At 38.2% G+C, this 18,635-nt stretch overlaps 1 protein-coding gene across 1 annotated transcript in view; it reads left to right on the forward strand.

Annotated features, from left to right (window-relative positions):
* Positions 1 to 18,635, forward strand: part of LOC149476771 (E3 ubiquitin-protein ligase SH3RF1-like) — a 386,219-nt gene that overhangs the window by 152,861 nt on the left and 214,723 nt on the right. The window lies entirely within an intron of this gene.

Consider the following 18,635-nt stretch of genomic DNA (forward strand, 5'->3'; position numbering starts at 1 on the left):
AAAATAGCCTAAAGCTGTGAAAGAGTGAAATTCTTCGGGAGTCATTGTTTTCTCAAGATTCAGCATATCTTGCAAGTATAGATGACTCGACTTGGCATACAAGAAATGCCCACTTGAGTGGAAAATCGGGAGCATGTTTCTGATAGTCTTCAGATGCAAAGACCAATTTCCGGAACGTTCTGCCTCTATGAAATGTTTCACAAGAGTGACCAATCTATAATATTGAATCCATAATTTTGCCGTTGGTCCTTTACTTTCCAGCATGCTTAAAGCCTCCTCAAATTTGGTTGTTATTTGTTGGAATAGAGGATTATGTATAGCTTCAAAAATTCTTGTTCTATCAATATCAGTACTAATATCATCCAAAAAATCTCGTTCTTCTTCGGTAAATTCTATCGAATCCATAACTATTTTTGTTACTGATAAATGCACTAGCAAATGAGCACGTACAGCCCTACCATACGCATGTCCAGACATTATGTGCTGAACACAGTTCTCAGCATAAATTAATTTGAAAATATCTTCGAGTCCACTACCAGACATGATATATCCAATCGAACCTATGAACGACATGAGCAAATGGAACCCACCTAATCGAACTACGACCTTCGATAGATCGGTATTAGGATCAGCAGCAGCTGTAATGTCTCGAGCCTTCCAATCAAATGTCACAATGCATGTATTTTGATTGGAAGCTTTACATTTTTCAATAGAAAACAGAAGTGATGTTAAAATTGTATCGTAATCTGATGGCGGAGCGTTTATAAATGGCAAACATATAATTCTACTTCTTTGAAAAGGTTTTTCAGCAGTAGCTTCAATCATAAATCCGTTCCATCCGCTGATATTCACAGTGCATGACCACTTACCATACAGCCACATAAAATCACAAGGTGTAGGAACAATTTGTTTGGTCGATTGTGTGGCCTTTTCAATTACTGAAACATTTATTTTACTCAGACCAACGGTTTTGCCTTTTGAGTAGGATACAAGAGGAATTAACCCAAGCGTAGATTTAATTGAAGCTGGTATTTTTTTGGATACTCGTGGTAAACTAGTATCAGTTTCGATACTGTCGTAAGGTGTAGCGCATTGAATACCACCCATCGCATGGAAGGTATTTTTACCATCGATTGTATTGCAATTAAAATCAGCATTGTCAAAAACAAACTGAAAAAAAGCATGTGGTAAGATATTACGCGCCGGACGAAAAGCACAAGAATCTTCGAATAATGAAATGGCATTATAGGATGCGGAGAATCCTAACGATGAAAGAACATCAATAAGATTACTGGAGCCATATTTTTTATACAGGAAAGATCCTACTCCAAGTAGCAGAGGAGAAATGAAGCAGGTCGAGTTGCTGCAATGATTGAATGAGCAATTGATGCGCACTTTCTTTCCGCTGCATTTAGTGACTTGCGTTTTGATTGACAAATAATTCCTTTTAATAAAACTGATAAAGTTTCGGGAATCAGAGTATTAACATCCTTCAGAAAACTATCAGAAGGTGGATACTCCTTTGTCTCGTAATACTGTGAACGAATATCTTCTAAAATAATAGCAGCTGCATCTCTAACTATTTGCAATCTCTCTTCACGAACATCATTTTTACACGAAGTACTTAGATTACGACTTTGGAGTTTGTGTAGGTGAAACGTGTCAGCGATACCGAAGATGGCGAAACTTTGAATGAAGAAGAATAATTTAAATAATACTACTAATAAAACTTTGTCTTATTATCAATTACTTCCCTAAATAGTTATAACAGAAAAAAAACGAACTTCAATTTTTATTTGTCAACTCTACATATTACTGCGTGCACGCACACATTAACAAGTATACAGATACGTTTTTGCCACAACTAAAGACCGATCGCAGTCGTGAATTGCAAGAACTATACCCCACAAGAACGAACTTAACTTTCACGCAAAGAGTAAAAAACACATAAAAGTTGTGTCATTAGATAAAGCGGCGAAGTCCTGTCAGCAATTGCCTTTTGTAAAAACAGTTTCGAAGAATAACAAAACTGCGGATTTAAAAATAGCTACTTATATAGCTGAACATAGTGCTATTCAAAATGTCATCATCATTTAGGTGAAATCCTGCCATGTCTTGATCTGAAATCAGAAGTTCTGGGGACGTTAAAAATACACAGAACTAAATAGAACTAAATCCAGCATGCTAATAAAAAACGTTCATGGTCCAGTAATGATGTAATAAATGATGTTGATGATGCTGCATATTCACTTATTGTAGATGAAACTAACGGACATATGAACAGATAAAATTCTGTGCATAATGATACGGTATTTTTCCAAAAATTAAACAGGATATCATAACAACATTTTACGGATACATGAAATATCTAAAGGCGATGCAACAACCATCTATTTTATTAGATTTTTAGCTTTTAAGTTTTTTTATCTTGTTATTTTCTATAGTGTTTTATGTGGTGGTGGTACTTTGGTGATTCTAATAAATGTATTTTATTCTTATTCTTCTATTCTTCTATGAAACCCAGAAACAAGGTGAAAAACAACAGTGGATCTACTCAATAAGCTCTTTCATTTAATACCCCACACGGCATGTTTTGGAAATTTTTATTTTTTTCTTTGTATGCCATATTTAATTACCAGGGTGGGGGGAGGGGGACCACAAAACTGGTTGGCAAAATCTGTCTATAGGATGTCTGGGATCTATACAATATATATCAGAAGTCAGATTTAGGTCCGCTATTTTTGCAAACGAACATCTCCTTGGAGCCTTTTTTTTTTACGTTGGAAAATGCACTTACGCATCCCCCTCTACAGTTTTTCTGTATGAGGGGGTATGTGGGACTCGCAAAAGCCATACCCACTAAAACCCAACGGCAGGGGTTAACAGCTAGGCCTTGTACCCCCACCGCCTACATGGTGATTGCCGCAACTTGGCGACTCGTCTAAGCCCATACATGACAATAGGCGACGGTATCGTGTAATGATAACGTCGCCCTATTATCGGGCAATCCGCCTTCCATCGCAGGGGGGGGGCCGGTTTACTTGCAGCGAGCATAACTATAGTATGCTCGTCTCTACGTAAACCTCCCCCCTGTGTTTGTTTTGGCTCTTGTTTTAGGGCTGGCGCTGGACGTATAGACGCCTGCGTCTGCCAGGTCTGCGCCGACGCAGAGGGTCCGCCGCTGGGTCATTTTCCCGGGCCCTCTCTGCATCTTCCTTCGCCTTCATTATTGTTTCGCAGAAGGCTGCGACAATACTCCATTTCGCGTCATCAGCGACCATCATTTTCACGAGGGTTGGCAGGTTCAACTCGTTGTTTGTACCCAGCAAGCCCTCGAGAGGCCTCCTTTCGGCTGTCCATGCTGGACACTCGACCAACGTGTGTTGAGCCGTGTCAAGTTGGCTGCTGCAGTGGTGGCAAGAGGGGGCCGGTTCACGCCCTATCCTATCCTGTGCCCCGACAGCACCTGCACCAGACGGTAGATCTCCTTGGAGCCTGCTCTAGTAGTGTTGTCGTAATTGAAAACATATAAATAAGAAACGCCACACCACCCCCCTACGAAGAAAATATGAGTATACAGATAAAAAACATTACAAAATAATATATGAACAAAAAACAAAAACAAAAAATATATATAAAAAATTTATAAGTAACATATTTCTAAATCTAACACGTCTCCCAGATCTGGTGGTGACAGGTGCACTGGGACATGGGGTTTCAAAATTTAGGGAAATTGGGGTGGGTGAAAGAGCTGTATGGTCAGTCTGACTTTATAAGCTTGTAAAGGACGTCTCACTGTATCGTCTCGAAGTAGAACGTGTGTAGCTTCTGGCAAGTCTTTAAAAATGAAAGATGGTTTTTGTGCGTGATTTGATGCGGGTATGGGACGTAAAATCTCCATCCGACTTTTTAAATCAGAGACGAAATCGTTAGGGCTTCTGCTACTACCCAGGGTCATACGCCATGACGAAAAATAAAAAAAACTAATCGATTTTTTTGCAATTTAATTTGCAAATGTATTCAAATTAGTTAAACATTGAACCCATATAAGTATTTCTACTGTACACCAATAAAGAACTATAAGCTTAGCAACTACCGAGACTTATTTAAAAAAAATGTTTGATGATATTTGACAAACAGTAAATACAATTACTTGGCTTTGTTTACAAACAAAACAACACTAAGCCTGATGATCTAATGATTCATTATACATGTCTACGAAACGAATTAGCTTGGCGGCCATGGGGAGAGGAGCTCTGGTCTCTTCCAAGAATTGGTGGATTCTTGGGAGGCGGATTATCCACTGAAACAAAAGGAAAATAGTCCATTGAAAAGTTACATTTGGGGTTGCGTTTTTTAGAGGACGCAATTTTATTTTTTTGATGTGTAGGGGGGGTCAGTGTAAAGCTAAAACCAAGTTTGTGGGGTCGCCACCCTTGTCCCACGGCCGCCATCTTGAAAATAGGGGTTGAAATGGTTTTTACGGAATATCTCTTAAACTATTTTTCTGATAAAAAAAATTTATTAACATTTTTTGTTGCAAATTAAATTCTCTACAACTTTGGTCCAGTAACTTTTTGTCGTAGAACTATAAATAAAAAAGTTATAGGTGAAAATGTTCAGAAATTCGAAAAAAAAATTTATATTTTTCGATATAACTTTTTTTTTTATCATTTTACGAAAAAATGAATTCAGACCATTTTTGTTGATCGTTTTTTAAGGAACAACTTTTATTAGCAACATTTTTTCATTAAGTCAATAGCTAAGGTTTTACAGCGCTCCGAAGTGAGTACTATTTTTCAGTACTCTTAACTATACATATATCCGTTATTTTTTTTTTTTTTTTTAATTTTGTTATTATAATTTTTTTAATTATGAATAATTAATTATTGACTCTTTTCCCCACCACCCACGAGGTAGAGTCTAGAGGCGCGTTTTTTTTTACGTGGTATCCCCAATAGGCATAATCCACGATGATTTTCTAAATTTGAACTACTCCGTCCTCAGTCTTTTCGATGGACCAGGCTGCGGCTCAGCATCTGATCGGCTTCCTGAATTAAATATCAGTGGGGGAACTGGAGAAGGAAGGGGTGTTAATGTCGGCGGTTCATCGTCAAAGTCATTTTCATTTATTAATTCTGAGAGCTCCATTACGTTGCTGCAAGTCTCTCCAGAACAATGGAAGCACACTGCAGAACATTTTAGCCCTGCTTTTCGACATCCACACATCGCTCCGCAGTTTCCTTTGCATTTGCAAAAGATCAATTTTAGAAGCTCAGGGTGTGCTGGAGGTTTAGAACTCTGCACTGGCATCAATAATTTTCCACTTTTTTTCCAGCCCCAGTCTTCAGGATCAATGTAATTACCAAGCCACGACTGGACCTGATGGTAGACTCGTAACGTATGAAAGCGAGCTGTGTCTTGTGTTGGAGGAAGTGAAGATAAGTTAAATGTACTTTTTGTCACTGCCTTGGTGAATTGTTTGTATCTTAGGCTATCAAGAGAATTATCATCTTTATTACCACCGTATAAAGAGATAAAAAAACGTTCACCAATTACAATGAGTAAAGCAGGGTCAACTCTCTTGTTGAGAAACAAAGCCGTTCCACTTGCAAACTCTAAATGTTTTTCCAGGGTTTTCAAAAATTTCATTTTACCGATATTGTAAGGAGCTGAAGTTGTGTCACATCCTGAAAAAGCATGAAGAAACAGCAAGTTGTCCGCAATGACATCTCCGTAAATAAAACCTGACGCACAATATAATTGTTCTGCTGTTCGTCCTTTTGATGGTTTCAAAAAAAATACATTTGCTTGTTCTCTACCAAGTGCTGTGAGCAATATCAGTATGTCAATATCTTCAGCTACAATAGTAACGGTATCGAATAATGGAGATGCAGCAAGAGCAGAGCGAACGATAAGAGTGTCTGCATCTGATTCTGCTTGGTCAGCAGTGAAACCTTTTTCCGAGAATGCAGTTTTAAGAAGTATAATAAAGTTAGATTTGTTCTTCTCATTACCAAGAAATTTCTCTTGTGATAACGTCGGTATAGTGTTCTTGTTAAATATTACTTCTGTCGACTGGTGTTTTTTCGTGCGGCGCAAACGCTCCCAAGACTTTGTTCCTGCAATATCAGGGTCGTCCGAGTAACCGTCAAACACAATGCTTGCAGAGAGCCCAAAGTGTTCTTGTACATATTTGACATATTTAGTAGTTATATCATTGAAGGATGAATTTCGATCCCAAACTACTTTATGTAAAAGAAAACCACCGTCAATGACAAAATGACTCCTGGCGCTGGTGTTAGAGGATCGTTCCACCGGTGTAAAGGCATTAAACAAAGACGACTTAGTACCTTTTCTCATGCCATCCTCTGAAAGGTGCTAATTCATACCCTAAGTATTCTTTGACATCACCGATTGTTTCTCTTGAAATGCACATTCGTTGAAATAAGAGTAATGGATTTATGACGACACGAGATTTATCAACTTCAATTGTACTTGTCATAGCGCTGAAAGGAAGAACCTTATTTTTACGCTGAAATGATAGCCGTTGAAAATCAGATCCTGTGATATTAGTAATCAAATCTTCTCCTATCTCAAAGGCCCGTTGACAATTAATATTCTCTGAAGCAACTATACCGTCAGCAATGCAAATTAATTCAGAGCGATCTAGGGTAAAGACATGAGTTGCGAACCAATTATCAATTTTTTCAAGATCTTCGTTGTCACGTTGTATGCGTGAATCTCGGTAATCAATATGTTGTTCTGAAGTATCCATTGAAAGGTTGCAGTATTCTGTTATTTGCTCACAAACATCTTGTAGACGTATCATTCCAAGGGTCCACGATGCCAGCGTACTCTCAGTAATACCACGACCGTGTGTTAATCCTCCAGATGATTTAAACATTCTCATAAGAGTCTGTTCAATTGTTTGATCAGACATGATGCCACTCCAAAATTTATCTGTTCGTCTAATAGTAAAATAGCCTAAAGCTGTGAAAGAGTGAAATTCTTCGGGAGTCATTGTTTTCTCAAGATTCAGCATATCTTGCAAGTATAGATGACTCGACTTGGCATACAAGAAATGCCCACTTGAGTGGAAAATCGGGAGCATGTTTCTGATAGTCTTCAGATGCAAAGACCAATTTCCGGAACGTTCTGCCTCTATGAAATGTTTCACAAGAGTGACCAATCTATAATATTGAATCCATAATTTTGCCGTTGGTCCTTTACTTTCCAGCATGCTTAAAGCCTCCTCAAATTTGGTTGTTATTTGTTGGAATAGAGGATTATGTATAGCTTCAAAAATTCTTGTTCTATCAATATCAGTACTAATATCATCCAAAAAATCTCGTTCTTCTTCGGTAAATTCTATCGAATCCATAACTATTTTTGTTACTGATAAATGCACTAGCAAATGAGCACGTACAGCCCTACCATACGCATGTCCAGACATTATGTGCTGAACACAGTTCTCAGCATAAATTAATTTGAAAATATCTTCGAGTCCACTACCAGACATGATATATCCAATCGAACCTATGAACGACATGAGCAAATGGAACCCACCTAATCGAACTACGACCTTCGATAGATCGGTATTAGGATCAGCAGCAGCTGTAATGTCTCGAGCCTTCCAATCAAATGTCACAATGCATGTATTTTGATTGGAAGCTTTACATTTTTCAATAGAAAACAGAAGTGATGTTAAAATTGTATCGTAATCTGATGGCGGAGCGTTTATAAATGGCAAACATATAATTCTACTTCTTTGAAAAGGTTTTTCAGCAGTAGCTTCAATCATAAATCCGTTCCATCCGCTGATATTCACAGTGCATGACCACTTACCATACAGCCACATAAAATCACAAGGTGTAGGAACAATTTGTTTGGTCGATTGTGTGGCCTTTTCAATTACTGAAACATTTATTTTACTCAGACCAACGGTTTTGCCTTTTGAGTAGGATACAAGAGGAATTAACCCAAGCGTAGATTTAATTGAAGCTGGTATTTTTTTGGATACTCGTGGTAAACTAGTATCAGTTTCGATACTGTCGTAAGGTGTAACGCATTGAATACCACCCATCGCATGGAAGGTATTTTTACCATCGATTGTATTGCAATTAAAATCAGCATTGTCAAAAACAAACTGAAAAAAAGCATGTGGTAAGATATTACGCGCCGGACGAAAAGCACAAGAATCTTCGAATAATGAAATGGCATTATAGGATGCGGAGAATCCTAACGATGAAAGAACATCAATAAGATTACTGGAGCCATATTTTTTATACAGGAAAGATCCTACTCCAAGTAGCAGAGGAGAAATGAAGCAGGTCGAGTTGCTGCAATGATTGAATGAGCAATTGATGCGCACTTTCTTTCCGCTGCATTTAGTGACTTGCGTTTTGATTGACAAATAATTCCTTTTAATAAAACTGATAAAGTTTCGGGAATCAGAGTATTAACATCCTTCAGAAAACTATCAGAAGGTGGATACTCCTTTGTCTCGTAATACTGTGAACGAATATCTTCTAAAATAATAGCAGCTGCATCTCTAACTATTTGCAATCTCTCTTCACGAACATCATTTTTACACGAAGTACTTAGATTACGACTTTGGAGTTTGTGTAGGTGAAACGTGTCAGCGATACCGAAGATGGCGAAACTTTGAATGAAGAAGAATAATTTAAATAATACTACTAATAAAACTTTGTCTTATTATCAATTACTTCCCTAAATAGTTATAACAGAAAAAAAACGAACTTCAATTTTTATTTGTCAACTCTACATATTACTGCGTGCACGCACACATTAACAAGTATACAGATACGTTTTTGCCACAACTAAAGACCGATCGCAGTCGTGAATTGCAAGAACTATACCCCACAAGAACGAACTTAACTTTCACGCAAAGAGTAAAAAACACATAAAAGTTGTGTCATTAGATAAAGCGGCGAAGTCCTGTCAGCAATTGCCTTTTGTAAAAACAGTTTCGAAGAATAACAAAACTGCGGATTTAAAAATAGCTACTTATATAGCTGAACATAGTGCTATTCAAAATGTCATCATCATTTAGGTGAAATCCTGCCATGTCTTGATCTGAAATCAGAAGTTCTGGGGACGTTAAAAATACACAGAACTAAATAGAACTAAATCCAGCATGCTAATAAAAAACGTTCATGGTCCAGTAATGATGTAATAAATGATGTTGATGATGCTGCATATTCACTTATTGTAGATGAAACTAACGGACATATGAACAGATAAAATTCTGTGCATAATGATACGGTATTTTTCCAAAAATTAAACAGGATATCATAACAACATTTTACGGATACATGAAATATCTAAAGGCGATGCAACAACCATCTATTTTATTAGATTTTTAGCTTTTAAGTTTTTTTATCTTGTTATTTTCTATAGTGTTTTATGTGGTGGTGGTACTTTGGTGATTCTAATAAATGTATTTTATTCTTATTCTTCTATTCTTCTATGAAACCCAGAAACAAGGTGAAAAACAACAGTGGATCTACTCAATAAGCTCTTTCATTTAATACCCCACACGGCATGTTTTGGAAATTTTTATTTTTTTCTTTGTATGCCATATTTAATTACCAGGGTGGGGGGAGGGGGACCACAAAACTGGTTGGCAAAATCTGTCTATAGGATGTCTGGGATCTATACAATATATATCAGAAGTCAGATTTAGGTCCGCTATTTTTGCAAACGAACATCTCCTTGGAGCCTTTTTTTTTTACGTTGGAAAATGCACTTACGCATCCCCCTCTACAGTTTTTCTGTATGAGGGGGTATGTGGGACTCGCAAAAGCCATACCCACTAAAACCCAACGGCAGGGGTTAACAGCTAGGCCTTGTACCCCCACCGCCTACATGGTGATTGCCGCAACTTGGCGACTCGTCTAAGCCCATACATGACAATAGGCGACGGTATCGTGTAATGATAACGTCGCCCTATTATCGGGCAATCCGCCTTCCATCGCAGGGGGGGGGCCGGTTTACTTGCAGCGAGCATAACTATAGTATGCTCGTCTCTACGTAAACCTCCCCCCTGTGTTTGTTTTGGCTCTTGTTTTAGGGCTGGCGCTGGACGTATAGACGCCTGCGTCTGCCAGGTCTGCGCCGACGCAGAGGGTCCGCCGCTGGGTCATTTTCCCGGGCCCTCTCTGCATCTTCCTTCGCCTTCATTATTGTTTCGCAGAAGGCTGCGACAATACTCCATTTCGCGTCATCAGCGACCATCATTTTCACGAGGGTTGGCAGGTTCAACTCGTTGTTTGTACCCAGCAAGCCCTCGAGAGGCCTCCTTTCGGCTGTCCATGCTGGACACTCGACCAACGTGTGTTGAGCCGTGTCAAGTTGGCTGCTGCAGTGGTGGCAAGAGGGGGCCGGTTCACGCCCTATCCTATCCTGTGCCCCGACAGCACCTGCACCAGACGGTAGATCTCCTTGGAGCCTGCTCTAGTAGTGTTGTCGTAATTGAAAACATATAAATAAGAAACGCCACACCACCCCCCTACGAAGAAAATATGAGTATACAGATAAAAAACATTACAAAATAATATATGAACAAAAAACAAAAACAAAAAATATATATAAAAAATTTATAAGTAACATATTTCTAAATCTAACACGTCTCCCAGATCTGGTGGTGACAGGTGCACTGGGACATGGGGTTTCAAAATTTAGGGAAATTGGGGTGGGTGAAAGAGCTGTATGGTCAGTCTGACTTTATAAGCTTGTAAAGGACGTCTCACTGTATCGTCTCGAAGTAGAACGTGTGTAGCTTCTGGCAAGTCTTTAAAAATGAAAGATGGTTTTTGTGCGTGATTTGATGCGGGTATGGGACGTAAAATCTCCATCCGACTTTTTAAATCAGAGACGAAATCGTTAGGGCTTCTGCTACTACCCAGGGTCATACGCCATGACGAAAAATAAAAAAAACGAATCGATTTTTTTGCAATTTAATTTGCAAATGTATTCAAATTAGTTAAACATTGAACCCATATAAGTATTTCTACTGTACACCAATAAAGAACTATAAGCTTAGCAACTACCGAGACTTATTTAAAAAAAATGTTTGATGATATTTGACAAACAGTAAATACAATTACTTGGCTTTGTTTACAAACAAAACAACACTAAGCCTGATGATCTAATGATTCATTATACATGTCTACGAAACGAATTAGCTTGGCGGCCATGGGGAGAGGAGCTCTGGTCTCTTCCAAGAATTGGTGGATTCTTGGGAGGCGGATTATCCACTGAAACAAAAGGAAAATAGTCCATTGAAAAGTTACATTTGGGGTTGCGTTTTTTAGAGGACGCAATTTTATTTTTTTGATGTGTAGGGGGGGTCAGTGTAAAGCTAAAACCAAGTTTGTGGGGTCGCCACCCTTGTCCCACGGCCGCCATCTTGAAAATAGGGGTTGAAATGGTTTTTACGGAATATCTCTTAAACTATTTTTCTGATAAAAAAAATTTATTAACATTTTTTGTTGCAAATTAAATTCTCTACAACTTTGGTCCAGTAACTTTTTGTCGTAGAACTATAAATAAAAAAGTTATAGGTGAAAATGTTCAGAAATTCGAAAAAAAAATTTATATTTTTCGATATAACTTTTTTTTTTATCATTTTACGAAAAAATGAATTCAGACCATTTTTGTTGATCGTTTTTTAAGGAACAACTTTTATTAGCAACATTTTTTCATTAAGTCAATAGCTAAGGTTTTACAGCGCTCCGAAGTGAGTACTATTTTTCAGTACTCTTAACTATACATATATCCGTTATTTTTTTTTTTTTTTTTAATTTTGTTATTATAATTTTTTTAATTATGAATAATTAATTATTGACTCTTTTCCCCACCACCCACGAGGTAGAGTCTAGAGGCGCGTTTTTTTTTACGTGGTATCCCCAATAGGCATAATCCACGATGATTTTCTAAATTTGAACTACTCCGTCCTCAGTCTTTTCGATGGACCAGGCTGCGGCTCAGCATCTGATCGGCTTCCTGAATTAAATATCAGTGGGGGAACTGGAGAAGGAAGGGGTGTTAATGTCGGCGGTTCATCGTCAAAGTCATTTTCATTTATTAATTCTGAGAGCTCCATTACGTTGCTGCAAGTCTCTCCAGAACAATGGAAGCACACTGCAGAACATTTTAGCCCTGCTTTTCGACATCCACACATCGCTCCGCAGTTTCCTTTGCATTTGCAAAAGATCAATTTTAGAAGCTCAGGGTGTGCTGGAGGTTTAGAACTCTGCACTGGCATCAATAATTTTCCACTTTTTTTCCAGCCCCAGTCTTCAGGATCAATGTAATTACCAAGCCACGACTGGACCTGATGGTAGACTCGTAACGTATGAAAGCGAGCTGTGTCTTGTGTTGGAGGAAGTGAAGATAAGTTAAATGTACTTTTTGTCACTGCCTTGGTGAATTGTTTGTATCTTAGGCTATCAAGAGAATTATCATCTTTATTACCACCGTATAAAGAGATAAAAAAACGTTCACCAATTACAATGAGTAAAGCAGGGTCAACTCTCTTGTTGAGAAACAAAGCCGTTCCACTTGCAAACTCTAAATGTTTTTCCAGGGTTTTCAAAAATTTCATTTTACCGATATTGTAAGGAGCTGAAGTTGTGTCACATCCTGAAAAAGCATGAAGAAACAGCAAGTTGTCCGCAATGACATCTCCGTAAATAAAACCTGACGCACAATATAATTGTTCTGCTGTTCGTCCTTTTGATGGTTTCAAAAAAAATACATTTGCTTGTTCTCTACCAAGTGCTGTGAGCAATATCAGTATGTCAATATCTTCAGCTACAATAGTAACGGTATCGAATAATGGAGATGCAGCAAGAGCAGAGCGAACGATAAGAGTGTCTGCATCTGATTCTGCTTGGTCAGCAGTGAAACCTTTTTCCGAGAATGCAGTTTTAAGAAGTATAATAAAGTTAGATTTGTTCTTCTCATTACCAAGAAATTTCTCTTGTGATAACGTCGGTATAGTGTTCTTGTTAAATATTACTTCTGTCGACTGGTGTTTTTTCGTGCGGCGCAAACGCTCCCAAGACTTTGTTCCTGCAATATCAGGGTCGTCCGAGTAACCGTCAAACACAATGCTTGCAGAGAGCCCAAAGTGTTCTTGTACATATTTGACATATTTAGTAGTTATATCATTGAAGGATGAATTTCGATCCCAAACTACTTTATGTAAAAGAAAACCACCGTCAATGACAAAATGACTCCTGGCGCTGGTGTTAGAGGATCGTTCCACCGGTGTAAAGGCATTAAACAAAGACGACTTAGTACCTTTTCTCATGCCATCCTCCGCAAATAATGACAATGGGAAAGGTGCTAATTCATACCCTAAGTATTCTTTGACATCACCGATTGTTTCTCTTGAAATGCACATTCGTTGAAATAAGAGTAATGGATTTATGACGACACGAGATTTATCAACTTCAATTGTACTTGTCATAGCGCTGAAAGGAAGAACCTTATTTTTACGCTGAAATGATAGCCGTTGAAAATCAGATCCTGTGATATTAGTAATCAAATCTTCTCCTATCTCAAAGGCCCGTTGACAATTAATATTCTCTGAAGCAACTATACCGTCAGCAATGCAAATTAATTCAGAGCGATCTAGGGTAAAGACATGAGTTGCGAACCAATTATCAATTTTTTCAAGATCTTCGTTGTCACGTTGTATGCGTGAATCTCGGTAATCAATATGTTGTTCTGAAGTATCCATTGAAAGGTTGCAGTATTCTGTTATTTGCTCACAAACATCTTGTAGACGTATCATTCCAAGGGTCCACGATGCCAGCGTACTCTCAGTAATACCACGACCGTGTGTTAATCCTCCAGATGATTTAAACATTCTCATAAGAGTCTGTTCAATTGTTTGATCAGACATGATGCCACTCCAAAATTTATCTGTTCGTCTAATAGTAAAATAGCCTAAAGCTGTGAAAGAGTGAAATTCTTCGGGAGTCATTGTTTTCTCAAGATTCAGCATATCTTGCAAGTATAGATGACTCGACTTGGCATACAAGAAATGCCCACTTGAGTGGAAAATCGGGAGCATGTTTCTGATAGTCTTCAGATGCAAAGACCAATTTCCGGAACGTTCTGCCTCTATGAAATGTTTCACAAGAGTGACCAATCTATAATATTGAATCCATAATTTTGCCGTTGGTCCTTTACTTTCCAGCATGCTTAAAGCCTCCTCAAATTTGGTTGTTATTTGTTGGAATAGAGGATTATGTATAGCTTCAAAAATTCTTGTTCTATCAATATCAGTACTAATATCATCCAAAAAATCTCGTTCTTCTTCGGTAAATTCTATCGAATCCATAACTATTTTTGTTACTGATAAATGCACTAGCAAATGAGCACGTACAGCCCTACCATACGCATGTCCAGACATTATGTGCTGAACACAGTTCTCAGCATAAATTAATTTGAAAATATCTTCGAGTCCACTACCAGACATGATATATCCAATCGAACCTATGAACGACATGAGCAAATGGAACCCACCTAATCGAACTACGACCTTCGATAGATCGGTATTAGGATCAGCAGCAGCTGTAATGTCTCGAGCCTTCCAATCAAATGTCACAATGCATGTATTTTGATTGGAAGCTTTACATTTTTCAATAGAAAACAGAAGTGATGTTAAAATTGTATCGTAATCTGATGGCGGAGCGTTTATAAATGGCAAACATATAATTCTACTTCTTTGAAAAGGTTTTTCAGCAGTAGCTTCAATCATAAATCCGTTCCATCCGCTGATATTCACAGTGCATGACCACTTACCATACAGCCACATAAAATCACAAGGTGTAGGAACAATTTGTTTGGTCGATTGTGTGGCCTTTTCAATTACTGAAACATTTATTTTACTCAGACCAACGGTTTTGCCTTTTGAGTAGGATACAAGAGGAATTAACCCAAGCGTAGATTTAATTGAAGCTGGTATTTTTTTGGATACTCGTGGTAAACTAGTATCAGTTTCGATACTGTCGTAAGGTGTAACGCATTGAATACCACCCATCGCATGGAAGGTATTTTTACCATCGATTGTATTGCAATTAAAATCAGCATTGTCAAAAACAAACTGAAAAAAAGCATGTGGTAAGATATTACGCGCCGGACGAAAAGCACAAGAATCTTCGAATAATGAAATGGCATTATAGGATGCGGAGAATCCTAACGATGAAAGAACATCAATAAGATTACTGGAGCCATATTTTTTATACAGGAAAGATCCTACTCCAAGTAGCAGAGGAGAAATGAAGCAGGTCGAGTTGCTGCAATGATTGAATGAGCAATTGATGCGCACTTTCTTTCCGCTGCATTTAGTGACTTGCGTTTTGATTGACAAATAATTCCTTTTAATAAAACTGATAAAGTTTCGGGAATCAGAGTATTAACATCCTTCAGAAAACTATCAGAAGGTGGATACTCCTTTGTCTCGTAATACTGTGAACGAATATCTTCTAAAATAATAGCAGCTGCATCTCTAACTATTTGCAATCTCTCTTCACGAACATCATTTTTACACGAAGTACTTAGATTACGACTTTGGAGTTTGTGTAGGTGAAACGTGTCAGCGATACCGAAGATGGCGAAACTTTGAATGAAGAAGAATAATTTAAATAATACTACTAATAAAACTTTGTCTTATTATCAATTACTTCCCTAAATAGTTATAACAGAAAAAAAACGAACTTCAATTTTTATTTGTCAACTCTACATATTACTGCGTGCACGCACACATTAACAAGTATACAGATACGTTTTTGCCACAACTAAAGACCGATCGCAGTCGTGAATTGCAAGAACTATACCCCACAAGAACGAACTTAACTTTCACGCAAAGAGTAAAAAACACATAAAAGTTGTGTCATTAGATAAAGCGGCGAAGTCCTGTCAGCAATTGCCTTTTGTAAAAACAGTTTCGAAGAATAACAAAACTGCGGATTTAAAAATAGCTACTTATATAGCTGAACATAGTGCTATTCAAAATGTCATCATCATTTAGGTGAAATCCTGCCATGTCTTGATCTGAAATCAGAAGTTCTGGGGACGTTAAAAATACACAGAACTAAATAGAACTAAATCCAGCATGCTAATAAAAAACGTTCATGGTCCAGTAATGATGTAATAAATGATGTTGATGATGCTGCATATTCACTTATTGTAGATGAAACTAACGGACATATGAACAGATAAAATTCTGTGCATAATGATACGGTATTTTTCCAAAAATTAAACAGGATATCATAACAACATTTTACGGATACATGAAATATCTAAAGGCGATGCAACAACCATCTATTTTATTAGATTTTTAGCTTTTAAGTTTTTTTATCTTGTTATTTTCTATAGTGTTTTATGTGGTGGTGGTACTTTGGTGATTCTAATAAATGTATTTTATTCTTATTCTTCTATTCTTCTATGAAACCCAGAAACAAGGTGAAAAACAACAGTGGATCTACTCAATAAGCTCTTTCATTTAATACCCCACACGGCATGTTTTGGAAATTTTTATTTTTTTCTTTGTATGCCATATTTAATTACCAGGGTGGGGGGAGGGGGACCACAAAACTGGTTGGCAAAATCTGTCTATAGGATGTCTGGGATCTATACAATATATATCAGAAGTCAGATTTAGGTCCGCTATTTTTGCAAACGAACATCTCCTTGGAGCCTTTTTTTTTTACGTTGGAAAATGCACTTACGCATCCCCCTCTACAGTTTTTCTGTATGAGGGGGTATGTGGGACTCGCAAAAGCCATACCCACTAAAACCCAACGGCAGGGGTTAACAGCTAGGCCTTGTACCCCCACCGCCTACATGGTGATTGCCGCAACTTGGCGACTCGTCTAAGCCCATACATGACAATAGGCGACGGTATCGTGTAATGATAACGTCGCCCTATTATCGGGCAATCCGCCTTCCATCGCAGGGGGGGGGCCGGTTTACTTGCAGCGAGCATAACTATAGTATGCTCGTCTCTACGTAAACCTCCCCCCTGTGTTTGTTTTGGCTCTTGTTTTAGGGCTGGCGCTGGACGTATAGACGCCTGCGTCTGCCAGGTCTGCGCCGACGCAGAGGGTCCGCCGCTGGGTCATTTTCCCGGGCCCTCTCTGCATCTTCCTTCGCCTTCATTATTGTTTCGCAGAAGGCTGCGACAATACTCCATTTCGCGTCATCAGCGACCATCATTTTCACGAGGGTTGGCAGGTTCAACTCGTTGTTTGTACCCAGCAAGCCCTCGAGAGGCCTCCTTTCGGCTGTCCATGCTGGACACTCGACCAACGTGTGTTGAGCCGTGTCAAGTTGGCTGCTGCAGTGGTGGCAAGAGGGGGCCGGTTCACGCCCTATCCTATCCTGTGCCCCGACAGCACCTGCACCAGACGGTAGATCTCCTTGGAGCCTGCTCTAGTAGTGTTGTCGTAATTGAAAACATATAAATAAGAAACGCCACACCACCCCCCTACGAAGAAAATATGAGTATACAGATAAAAAACATTACAAAATAATATATGAACAAAAAACAAAAACAAAAAATATATATAAAAAATTTATAAGTAACATATTTCTAAATCTAACACGTCTCCCAGATCTGGTGGTGACAGGTGCACTGGGACATGGGGTTTCAAAATTTAGGGAAATTGGGGTGGGTGAAAGAGCTGTATGGTCAGTCTGACTTTATAAGCTTGTAAAGGACGTCTCACTGTATCGTCTCGAAGTAGAACGTGTGTAGCTTCTGGCAAGTCTTTAAAAATGAAAGATGGTTTTTGTGCGTGATTTGATGCGGGTATGGGACGTAAAATCTCCATCCGACTTTTTAAATCAGAGACGAAATCGTTAGGGCTTCTGCTACTACCCAGGGTCATACGCCATGACGAAAAATAAAAAAAACTAATCGATTTTTTTGCAATTTAATTTGCAAATGTATTCAAATTAGTTAAACATTGAACCCATATAAGTATTTCTACTGTACACCAATAAAGAACTATAAGCTTAGCAACTACCGAGACTTATTTAAAAAAAATGTTTGATGATATTTGACAAACAGTAAATACAATTACTTGGCTTTGTTTACAAACAAAACAACACTAAGCCTGATGATCTAATGATTCATTATACATGTCTACGAAACGAATTAGCTTGGCGGCCATGGGGAGAGGAGCTCTGGTCTCTTCCAAGAATTGGTGGATTCTTGGGAGGCGGATTATCCACTGAAACAAAAGGAAAATAGTCCATTGAAAAGTTACATTTGGGGTTGCGTTTTTTAGAGGACGCAATTTTATTTTTTTGATGTGTAGGGGGGGTCAGTGTAAAGCTAAAACCAAGTTTGTGGGGTCGCCACCCTTGTCCCACGGCCGCCATCTTGAAAATAGGGGTTGAAATGGTTTTTACGGAATATCTCTTAAACTATTTTTCTGATAAAAAAAATTTATTAACATTTTTTGTTGCAAATTAAATTCTCTACAACTTTGGTCCAGTAACTTTTTGTCGTAGAACTATAAATAAAAAAGTTATAGGTGAAAATGTTCAGAAATTCGAAAAAAAAATTTATATTTTTCGATATAACT

Source organism: Colias philodice, chromosome 26 (assembly GCF_061535455.1).
Source record: "Colias philodice isolate Cphi_HAF_F1 chromosome 26, ilColPhil1 Martin Lab GWU primary, whole genome shotgun sequence".
Taxonomy (NCBI): domain Eukaryota; kingdom Metazoa; phylum Arthropoda; class Insecta; order Lepidoptera; family Pieridae; genus Colias; species Colias philodice.